An 11,365-nucleotide genomic window follows, 5' to 3' on the forward strand; every position below is an offset into this window, starting at 1 on the left:
TAAAAAAAGAGTGTCCTGTTCTATGACATTGTCCAGTAAGGCACCATTTGTTCATTGAAAATGCATATGAGCTCTTTCAAGAGTCCTTCCTCTTTTCAGGAAACCTACGGGACAGTTTGTAATCTAAATAAGCGCTGAAACAGGACCATAAAATGAATCGCGTTAATATAATTACAACCACTAAAATCATCAAAGGGCCTGATCCCATATTTAAGCTACAATAATGAGGTAACGGGGTAGGGGGGGGATACTAATCCTACTACTATCACTACTCTGGGAGATCTAATTATATAATGTCGTATTCAGGGCTGTGTGGCGGATGGAGCCATTCCTGTAACATTCCAATCAAAGTGATCTCACTAGCATGTGAAGGAAGAGTCCAGCTGACAGATTTGGGACATGTACTATTTAGTCAAGAGGCCCCATGTACTATTCATAAAGAATTAACAACTCTTATATTGACAATGACATTATTGTCAGAAGATCTTTGGAAGGGGAAGAAGGGGGGGGGGACCTCCATAAACTCTCTCTCACACACACCCTGTGAAGTTAGACTCTCTCTCTCTCTCTCTCTCTCTCTCTCTCTCTCTCTCTCTTTCCAGCCTCTTTTTTCCCAATGCTGATGTAATCTCCAAACATCTCCAACAGCAGCTGCTTAGCGAAACCGGGCACCTTCTCCCTAGTCCTTTTCAGAAGCACACGCGGCACTTTCCAGCCCCCTCAAGACAATTGGGGCCTTTCTTTTGCCAATTAGCTATCACTTCAAGAGCCCCCGCGCTGTCCAATGGGCTCTTAAGAACAGTCTTTGCAGGAAACAACACTGGAGGGGCTTTTTCTTTTCCTTTCCTAGACAAATTAAAAAGGAACAAGAAGGGAGGGAGAAGAAGGGGGAAAGCAAATCAGAGCACAGAAACTTCCCAAAATGCACTGCTCATCAATTAGTCCAGGGCCGCATGCAAAAGCACCCATGAGAGTCAATCTCATAGCGAGGAAGAAGGCGGTCGGTGGTGGTGGTGTGGGGAGGGAAATGCTCACTTTCTCTTTGGGAGACTGTTTCGGTCAGTATGTTAAGCAGATGTGACAGAAAAGACTGTTTGTTATAGCAAAGCTCAGAGTTACAAAAACTGTACAAGAAAAGGAGTTCTTGGAAGGCTGGTCTTTGCTTCTCTGTCTTAGGGGCATTGTTATTTGTAGCAAAGTGAAATAGGAAAACGAAGCTTTGTGGGGCTTGGTTTTGCTAACTATTGGTGGAGATAAATAGGAGGGGGACTTTGCTAAAAGCCCTACTGTAGACCAGTGCAAATGAGACTCAGCTACTGTGCTTTCAAGAAAATAAAACAGGTTGGGTTCATGGGAAACTAGATATTGAGGCAGAGGCAGATTGAACCGTAGTTATTGCCTCAGTTGCTCTGCCATGGTAGGGTATGATACAGCTACTTGGCCCACTGAAGTTTCAATTCCTTGAAAGCAATAGAGCTGAGGGATACGACTTTGGTTTATTGCAGTATTTTACTCCAAACAAGGTGCCTTGTCAGGACCAAAGGTCACTAGGTCACTAGTTACTGTTAGCAGACTGACTGTCAGACTGTTTCCTAGCTCTGAGATTATATATATATGAGATTATATATATATATATATATATATATATATATATATATATATATATGCTTTCGTAGATTTTCACGGGTACAGGAATGCAGGTTTTGGTGTCTTCGGGTGTCTTCCCGTGTAAGAGTCGGGGTGTCTGTGCGACGTTTCGACGAGGTCTCACTCGTCATCTTCAGGCTGGTGCTTTCGGCAGCTGCCATATATATATGCAGGTTTTGGTGTCTTCGGGTGACTCTTACACGGGAAGACACCCGAAGACACCAAAACCTGCATTCCTGTACCCGTGAAAATCTACGAAAGCATATATATATATATATATATATATATATATATATATATATATATATGCAGGTTTTGGTGTCTTCGGGTGTCTTCCCGTGTAAGAGTCGGGGTGTCTGTGCGACGTTTCGACGAGGTCTCACTCGTCATCTTCAGGCTGGTGCTTTCGGAAGACACCAAAACCTGCATTCCTGTACCCGTGAAAATCTATGAAAGCAAATATATATATATATATATATGCAGGTTTTGGTGTCTTCGGGTGTCTTCCCGTGTAAGAGTCGGGGTGTCTGTGCACAGACACCCCGACTCTTACACGGGAAGACACCCGAAGACACCAAAACCTGCATTCCTGTACCCGTGAAAATCTACGAAAGCATATATATATATATATATATATATATATATGCTTTCGTAGATTTTCACGGGTACAGGAATGCAGGTTTTGGTGTCTTCGGGTGTCTTCCCGTGTAAGAGTCGGGGTGTCTGTGCGACGTTTCGACGAGGTCTCACTCGTCATCTTCAGGCTGGTGCTTTCGGCTTCTTGTTACTGGAACAGAGCAGAATCTGGTGTTTGAGTTCCTATAAATACTGTTGAGGGGTGTGGTGTATAGCCTCCAACGTTCTGGGCAGAGAGGAAGTTCCTAGATTAGTGTGCCTCTTCTTCTTTTGTTCCTTAATTACTTGAGGGATATCTTGAGTGATTTCATGAGTGATATTCTGAATACCACTGGGTGGGTCATTAAGTGTAGATTAGTTGCTAAAGCTTTTGTGTCTTGACCTCTTGAGCTTGTGAAGAGTTTTTCTGAGAAGATGGCTGTGCTGCATTTAGTTGTGCTCTGGCTTGGCTTCGTGTATAGGGGCGAGCTGTGGTTTTGTGCCTTGTGCCAGCCAGATCTGTGTAGGGATTGCAGGGGGGTGCAGCATCCGGAGGTGCCACTATAGTTTGGCTACTGGATGGAGTCTGTAATATGTCTGTGGAGAGGGTCTGGGTTTGGGTCTGGTGTGGTTGATTGGTGACGGCGTTCTGTGTGCCTCTGGTTCTGGTGTCGGTTTTTGTGGGGAGGGCTAATTTCCAGATGTCTGGCAGGCGGGACGTGTCGTCACGCTTGTTCATGTTGTGAGGGTGTTTCTCTATCTCGATGGCTTCCATGATTATTCTCTTGTGGTGATGTTCCATGTTAAAGAGCAATTTGGAATCTGCAAAATTTATTTCGTGTCCTGTTTCTTTCATGTGTTGGAAAAGAGAGGAAGTTTTTTCTTCTTTTTTGACGGCATTCTTGTGTTCTGCGATACGTGCATTTATTCGTCTGTTTGTTTGTCCAATGTACGTGGCTGGGCAGACTTTGCAGGGTATTTCATAGACTCCTTGGTTTTCCAGCTGGATTTTGTCTTTTGGGTTTCTGAGGATATTGGCTATTTTTTGGTTGGTGCAGAAGGCTGTTTTGATATTGTGTTTATGGAGGATTTTGCTGATTTTGTCTGTAGTGCCCTTGATATAAGGAAGGAGGGCCATGCCATTGTTTTCTTCTGTGTCTTGGTTTTTGGGGGGTGTTTCTTTTTGGATTAGCTTCGTAACTCTGTTTTTCTGGTATCCATTGGCGATTAACACATTTGAGAGATTCTGTAACTCAGTTGTCAAGTGGTCTTTGTCAGCCAGGCGTTTGGTTCTGGAGATGAGAGTCTTGGCTACGGAGTTTATTTGTGCAGGGTGGTGGTGTGATTGTGCATGTAAGTAGCGGTTGGTGTGTGTTTTTTTCTGGTAGATAGTGTGTCCTAGGGAGCCATCAGGTTTTTTGTAGATTAGGACGTCAAGAAAGGGGAGTTGGTTGTTGTCTTCTATTTCCATAGTGAATTGTATTTTGGGGTGTAGGCTGTTGAGATGTGTGAGGAAGCTATCTAGTTTTTCTTTCCCGTGTGGCCAAATTACAAAGGTGTCGTCAACATATCTGAGCCAAAGTTTGGGTTTGTGTTCTGACTTGTCTAAAGCATTGGTTTCAAAGTGTTCCATGTACAAATTTGCGATGACCGGTGAGAGGGGTGATCCCATAGGTGCTCCTTCTATCTGTTTGTATCTTTGTCCATTGTGGATGAAGTACGTGTTGGTTAGGCAGTGGTTGGTCAGGTCCAGGATGTATTTGGGGGGGTTGTATTTGTTTTGAATGGCTGTCAAGGCTTCATTAATGGGCACTTGAGTGAAGAGAGATACAACATCGAAGCTCACAAGTAGGTCATCGGGATGTAGGTATTGCTTCTTTATTGTTTCTATGAACTGGAAGGAGTTAGTAACGTGTGAAGCGATGGATTCTGCATAGGGCTGAAGTTGCTTAGCGAGAAATTTAGCGAGATTTTGTAGAGGTGAGCCTATGGAGCTGACTATTGGTCTGAGTGGTGTTCCTTCTTTGTGTATCTTGGGGAGACCGTAGAGTTTGGGGCATCTGGAAGATTTTTCTCTGGGGATGATTCTTAGCTGGATTTCTTCACTGATAGGAGAGGCTTTTATTTTGGATTTGGTGGTTTTTTCCAGATAGGTGGTGGGATCTGTTTTTATAGGTTGGTAGGTAGGGTCTTGGAGTAGATTTGATAGTTTTGCTTGGTAGTCCGATGTGTTCATCACAACAGTGGCGTTGCCTTTGTCTGCTGGGAGAATGATTATGTTGTTGTCTTTCCTCAGGTTGGTGAGTGCTTTCTGTTCTTCTTTGTGTAAATTGCTTCTGGGTGGTTTGCTGGAGCAAAGGATGTTGGTGACTTCAAGTCTGATTTTATTGGCTTCATCTGGGTCGATTTTGGTCAGGCTAGCTTCGACTCCGCATATGATGTTTTCCGTGGGGATGCGTCTGGGGGCGACTGCAAAGTTGAAACCTACAATACTACAATACCTACATCCCGATGACCTACTTGTGAGCTTCGATGTTGTATCTCTCTTCACTCAAGTGCCCATTAATGAAGCCTTGACAGCCATTCAAAACAAATACAACCCCCCCAAATACATCCTGGACCTGACCAACCACTGCCTAACCAACACGTACTTCATCCACAATGGACAAAGATACAAACAGATAGAAGGAGCACCTATGGGATCACCCCTCTCACCGGTCATCGCAAATTTGTACATGGAACACTTTGAAACCAATGCTTTAGACAAGTCAGAACACAAACCCAAACTTTGGCTCAGATATGTTGACGACACCTTTGTAATTTGGCCACACGGGAAAGAAAAACTAGATAGCTTCCTCACACATCTCAACAGCCTACACCCCAAAATACAATTCACTATGGAAATAGAAGACAACAACCAACTCCCCTTTCTTGACGTCCTAATCTACAAAAAACCTGATGGCTCCCTAGGACACACTATCTACCAGAAAAAAACACACACCAACCGCTACTTACATGCACAATCACACCACCACCCTGCACAAATAAACTCCGTAGCCAAGACTCTCATCTCCAGAACCAAACGCCTGGCTGACAAAGACCACTTGACAACTGAGTTACAGAATCTCTCAAATGTGTTAATCGCCAATGGATACCAGAAAAACAGAGTTACGAAGCTAATCCAAAAAGAAACACCCCCCAAAAACCAAGACACAGAAGAAAACAATGGCATGGCCCTCCTTCCTTATATCAAGGGCACTACAGACAAAATCAGCAAAATCCTCCATAAACACAATATCAAAACAGCCTTCTGCACCAACCAAAAAATAGCCAATATCCTCAGAAACCCAAAAGACAAAATCCAGCTGGAAAACCAAGGAGTCTATGAAATACCCTGCAAAGTCTGCCCAGCCACGTACATTGGACAAACAAACAGACGAATAAATGCACGTATCGCAGAACACAAGAATGCCGTCAAAAAAGAAGAAAAAACTTCCTCTCTTTTCCAACACATGAAAGAAACAGGACACGAAATAAATTTTGCAGATTCCAAATTGCTCTTTAACATGGAACATCACCACAAGAGAATAATCATGGAAGCCATCGAGATAGAGAAACACCCTCACAACATGAACAAGCGTGACGACACGTCCCGCCTGCCAGACATCTGGAAATTAGCCCTCCCCACAAAAACCGACACCAGAACCAGAGGCACACAGAACGCCGTCACCAATCAACCACACCAGACCCAAACCCAGACCCTCTCCACAGACATATTACAGACTCCATCCAGTAGCCAAACTATAGTGGCACCTCCGGATGCTGCACCCCCCTGCAATCCCTACACAGATCTGGCTGGCACAAGGCACAAAACCACAGCTCGCCCCTATACACGAAGCCAAGCCAGAGCACAACTAAATGCAGCACAGCCATCTTCTCAGAAAAACTCTTCACAAGCTCAAGAGGTCAAGACACAAAAGCTTTAGCAACTAATCTACACTTAATGACCCACCCAGTGGTATTCAGAATATCACTCATGAAATCACTCAAGATATCCCTCAAGTAATTAAGGAACAAAAGAAGAAGAGGCACACTAATCTAGGAACTTCCTCTCTGCCCAGAACGTTGGAGGCTATACACCACACCCCTCAACAGTATTTATAGGAACTCAAACACCAGATTCTGCTCTGTTCCAGTAACAAGAAGCCGAAAGCACCAGCCTGAAGATGACGAGTGAGACCTCGTCGAAACGTCGCACAGACACCCCGACTCTTACACGGGAAGACACCCGAAGACACCAAAACCTGCATATATATATATATATATATATATATATATATATATATATTTCTTAGAAAAATTGCCTTTACATCAGGAATGGAGAACCTCCAGAAGTTGCAGGAGTGCAATTGCTGTCAGCTTTGATCATTGGCCATGCTGACTGGAGACTCTGCTCACTGGGACTGATAGGAGTCCAATGGCTTACCTTGAGGGATACAGGTTTCTCATCCCTGCATTAAAACATATGGTTGGAGTAAATCTTTTCTTCACATATTGACCAAACTCACAACCAGCTGAGGTCAAGTCGGCTGGGCCTGTTGTTTACACTGACATTTTGACAGGTTCAGATATCATCAGCTAAAGACTGAACATTTTAACTGTAGCCCCAAGCCATGAAACCTCCCAGGCCCGTGTAGAGCTTGTCTGAGGACCAGTACAGGTGTCTTGTTTTAATAAAGTTATAAACGCAAACAAAAAAGCAGAGAGTCTCTGATGGGACCCCCTGGCTAGCTTAGCCCTCCAAGGCCTGGGGCAAGTGTGCCCAGCTGCCCATCCCGTCCCGTCCCCGTCCCCGCCCCACCCCACACAGGCCTGGAGCTTCTCAAGAGGTAAGGAAGATTCATCTCCACTGCCCTTTCACATGGGTTGGAAATCCTCTCAGTTTCATCAAGGTTTCCAAAGAAGTTGTATTCATTTTGGTGTTTCGTTTCATATGCAATATGTACTGGTTTCAAATAATGTTTTGGTCTTGGCAATTTTGGGTAGTTGTAACTCCTTTGAGTTTAAGAAGCATGGGATCAAATTATAAATAAAGCATATTTATTTACATATACAATTTTATTACTCAGATTTCTATGATAAAGGTTCAGAATGATGTAACATACAAGAAAAAAAGTCAACACATACTACAATTTTATGGAAGTACAATAATTCATAGCCACCAGTCCAGTACTAGTCACACTTTAGCAGTACTTAGAAAACTCATTTATAAAAGGTTATAGTTCATCCTGTCCCAAAAGGAACTAGTTCAAGTTAAAGCTCGTACTTTTATAAAACAAACTAGCTTGGTTCAAGTTCATCCAAATGGACTTTTTAGTTCATGAAAGACTAATTCTTTGGAGGTGGGAAATCAGCATTCAGAATATGATAAGCTGAAGTATAGGGTCCAAAAGTAAATCAGGGGCTACACACAAGTAATAAGATGTCTAAAAGACAGAATTGTCTTTCCCCATAATTCTATTTCTATCCTGGAAAAGACTTACCTGTTTAATTTCTGCGGGCTACACAGCAGGCACAAGACAGCATTCACTTTGTTATTTTATGTGTACTTCACACTGCAAGCTCCACCTGTTGGAAGAGAATGAATCTCTTCAGCAGAGAAGATACTGGAAATGCCTCATATTCCTTCTTTCTTTGCTTAGCAACAGTGATTTTGGTGACTGAGTGACCATAGCAACAGCAACACCTCCATATCTGCCTCATAAGACACATAATGTTGCTTCCATGTTTTGTTTTCTAACTTTCAACTGGCACTTTTTAAAAAATATGAAAGCTTACAGGCCTCTTACTGGAGGCAAGGGGTGGAAAAAGGGAATGAACATGAAGATTAACTAGAAACCATTCAAAGTTCTACCCCAAAATAACCTTAATTCACCTTTAACTCATCCAGCAATAATGGGAACTATTTTCAGGTATATTTCAGAGATTTTTGAACTAGTTCAGTGAACTTCATTAAACCAAACAGGTTTATTCCAACCACTTCACTTTAGTCTACATCTAACCCAGCATGAGGGTACTTAAGCCAACAGAGTTATGCAAACTTAATTCTGGGTTCGATTTAAGCCTCTGTTTTGTGTGGCTAGTGGCCCAGTTGAGGGGAAAGGGATCCCTAGATGCAATAAACACAACAAACACATTGTGCTTAATGGGGATCAAATGAGAATTGTATTAGTTCTCTATTTCTGTGTCAGGATATATTCTTCTTATAACATATCAGTGTTGACTTCATTATTCACAATTATCCTGGGGGACGGATTATAACAGGCATCGTTTTACAGTAATGGATCAAGTTACTTTTCTAGGGGGTATATTCTATGGCTTTTGCACCACAATCCCATGCATGTCTATTCAGAAGAAAATCTCATTAAGTACAATGGATTTCCTCCCAAGTGTATAGGGTTGCAACCTTAATGTCCAGCATTGACTTTAGCCTCACACCTCCCTCTTCTGGAATTGAAGATCCTTCCTCTGCTTCACCATAAGAAAGAAATATTCCCAATATACTATGGTAATTTTAGCTCCATGTATGAGATGGGAAATGCACACACTGGGAGATTCATGGGATGGGAAGCCCCATGCTGTACATCTTTGTCCAGATCCAGTAAGGCAGATCCGCGTGCACAGCTGATTTGAATGTGTATCTTCATCTGGATGGACTGTGAACATTATTATGCTTATCCTATCGAACTGGCTGAGCGCATCTTTTGATGCAAATGTGGCTGCGTGTCGCCCCCATTCCAGACCACCAGTTGTTTTGTATAACTAGATCTCCTTGACTACAATGGGACTGTGGTCAATGTATGTTGTATACACCTCTGTGAAAAATGGTGATATACTCATAACTAATATATTGTCAAAGTGTCTCGATTATATGCCTTTTAAAAAAAAAAAAACAGCCAGATTCAGTATTTTTGATCTTCATATGAATTAAAAACCTCGCAGTCAGGAGGAAGATACTTGAACAACTAATCAGAAAAATAATAATTACATTTTAGGTGACCTCCAATTTGCAAACAAAAATTACTGACATTCAGTATCAACAGTAAACAAGGATTATGTTCAATATCAACTGCAATGGGTTCTAGTCCATAAAATTGTGTGTGTGTGTGTGTGTGTTACAAATTTATTTTACTTCTTTGTATTGAAATATTTACATTCTTCCTTTCCGCCTCATTTAAATTACCTTCAAGGTGCTTACAGCTCATAAGAAAATGACAATTAAAACATCCTAACCATCACCACAAGCTAACCACGATAGGAAATAAATAACGTATGAAGTTGGTGAAAATTATATCTTAACACAAAATTAAAAGAATAAGGAAATAGGATGCTTAACTTACTCTTATTAGTCACATATTCAGAGAAGGTGGAAAAGGCAGCAACACAAACCTAGCAAGGGCCTTTTGACTAATACAGAGGTCTTGAAGTTTTCTTTTAAAGATTTTTTAAATTAAAAAAACCCAGAGATTGCCAATGCTTATCCCTTAGCATCACAGGTTTCCTACATTTATCAGACTGAAAAGGTAAAGGCATCTCTTTTCAATGTATTTACCTAAGGTCCCACAATTCCCTGTACAATGAAGTGAAAACAATACAGCCTTTTAGAGGAGTCCTGTTAAAAGCCAAATCAAGGAGTTTTATCTTTAAAGGGCAAAATCTGAAATGTTGACAAAGTAAACAACTGTTTCAAGACCTTGTGATTATATGCATGCTCCAAGTTCTTTCAATGTTACATTGTGCCGAGAAGGACACAAACCACATGCCTCTTACTTACTCTTCGGCAACGAAAAATGTCACAAAAGTACTGAGAGAACAGGCAAGCATTGATAGAAACTAAAGGAGAAACTATGCAAGAGTAGCTTCCCCCTCAACGCCAGATTAAAAAAAAAGAGTTCATTTTAATATCGTCCTTGCATTTTAATCAAATTTGCATCATATTGTGTGGGAGTGCTGATCAAACCTGTGACATCAATTCTGAGCTGGTGTGGTGGCAAGAACTGTTCAGTTGCTTCAGGAGTGCATCAGCCTTCATTCCATTTATTTCTGTGAGGGAAGGGAATGCTGTCAAAATGGCTGGGATTAAAGTCCCCCAGTGAGGGAGGCTGAGGACTGAGAGGTGGCCCCGGGATGTAGCAAAGCTAAGGGACAGGAAACCTAGAATTAAGGAGGTCGAAGGGAGATTACAGAGCAGGCAAAGGACTTAGAGGGACATGAAGGAATAGTAGCTTGCTTGAGAGTAAAGACAGCAGGGACTGGAAATGAAAAATGGGACTAATCAAAGAAGGAGTCACAGCATTCAGTTTCAAAGCATTTAAGGTTGAGGGAGCTATATGCTTTGATGGGGAAAGAAAGGCATACTAGGAAGGCTGGTCAAGATAGAGTGACTAATTGCTACATCCAGACTATTCCAAGGGATTCTTCTCATTGTGGGTTGGCAAGTATAACTGTCAAAAAGCGGGGGGGGGAGGCAAATATTATTTGAACTAATCAGCCAATTATCTCACAGTAGACGTCTAGCACTTACTTGACTATGGAATAAAACATTTTAATAGAATGCCCAGGTGCCATGTACTAGAATTCCAAAAACCAATGGAACCGGTTCTTAGTTTGAAGAGGTATTTTACTAGGCCTCAGACCCAGAGTTGGTTTTCAACATGACTGGCACCAGAAGATAGTCCACCTGGCTGTTGGCCCATAAAGGTAAGAGCGGTGACAGAGGAGAAGAGACCTCAGATGCAGCTCTTTGCCCTCATACCTACAGGGTGAAAAGGGGAGTATTGAAAGGGGGAGGAGGAAGGGGAAACAATTTTGGGAAGGGAGCAATTTGGGAGTCAAAATGGGAAAAGGGTTGCATTCCTCAGTAGCTGCAACTTCCAAAATCAATGTAAGGGGAGCCCCACATAGATCACATTGCAATGATCCGTGTTACAAGGTGACCTGGGCATGGGGCACTGTAGCAAAGTTATCTCTATCTAGCAACAGTCAGAGCTGGCACACCAGCCAAAGCCGATAAAAACCAATCCAGTGGCACTGATAGATGAAG

General features: G+C 42.3%; 1 long non-coding RNA gene across 1 annotated transcript; it reads right to left on the reverse strand.

The window, feature by feature from the left end:
• Nucleotides 1-207: 207 nt before the first annotated feature.
• LOC309532585 lies at nucleotides 208-9,921 on the reverse strand. Its single transcript, XR_014219942.1, has 4 exons — nucleotides 9,663-9,921; nucleotides 7,806-7,890; nucleotides 6,633-6,773; nucleotides 208-846 (listed from the first exon to the last, which is right to left on the reverse strand). It is a non-coding gene; the product is annotated as an uncharacterized lncRNA (long non-coding RNA).
• Between the last annotated feature and the right edge of the window lie 1,444 nt (nucleotides 9,922-11,365).

This window comes from Podarcis vaucheri (genome assembly GCF_965113315.1).
Source record: "Podarcis vaucheri genome assembly, chromosome: 1".
Lineage (NCBI taxonomy): Eukaryota > Metazoa > Chordata > Lepidosauria > Squamata > Lacertidae > Podarcis > Podarcis vaucheri.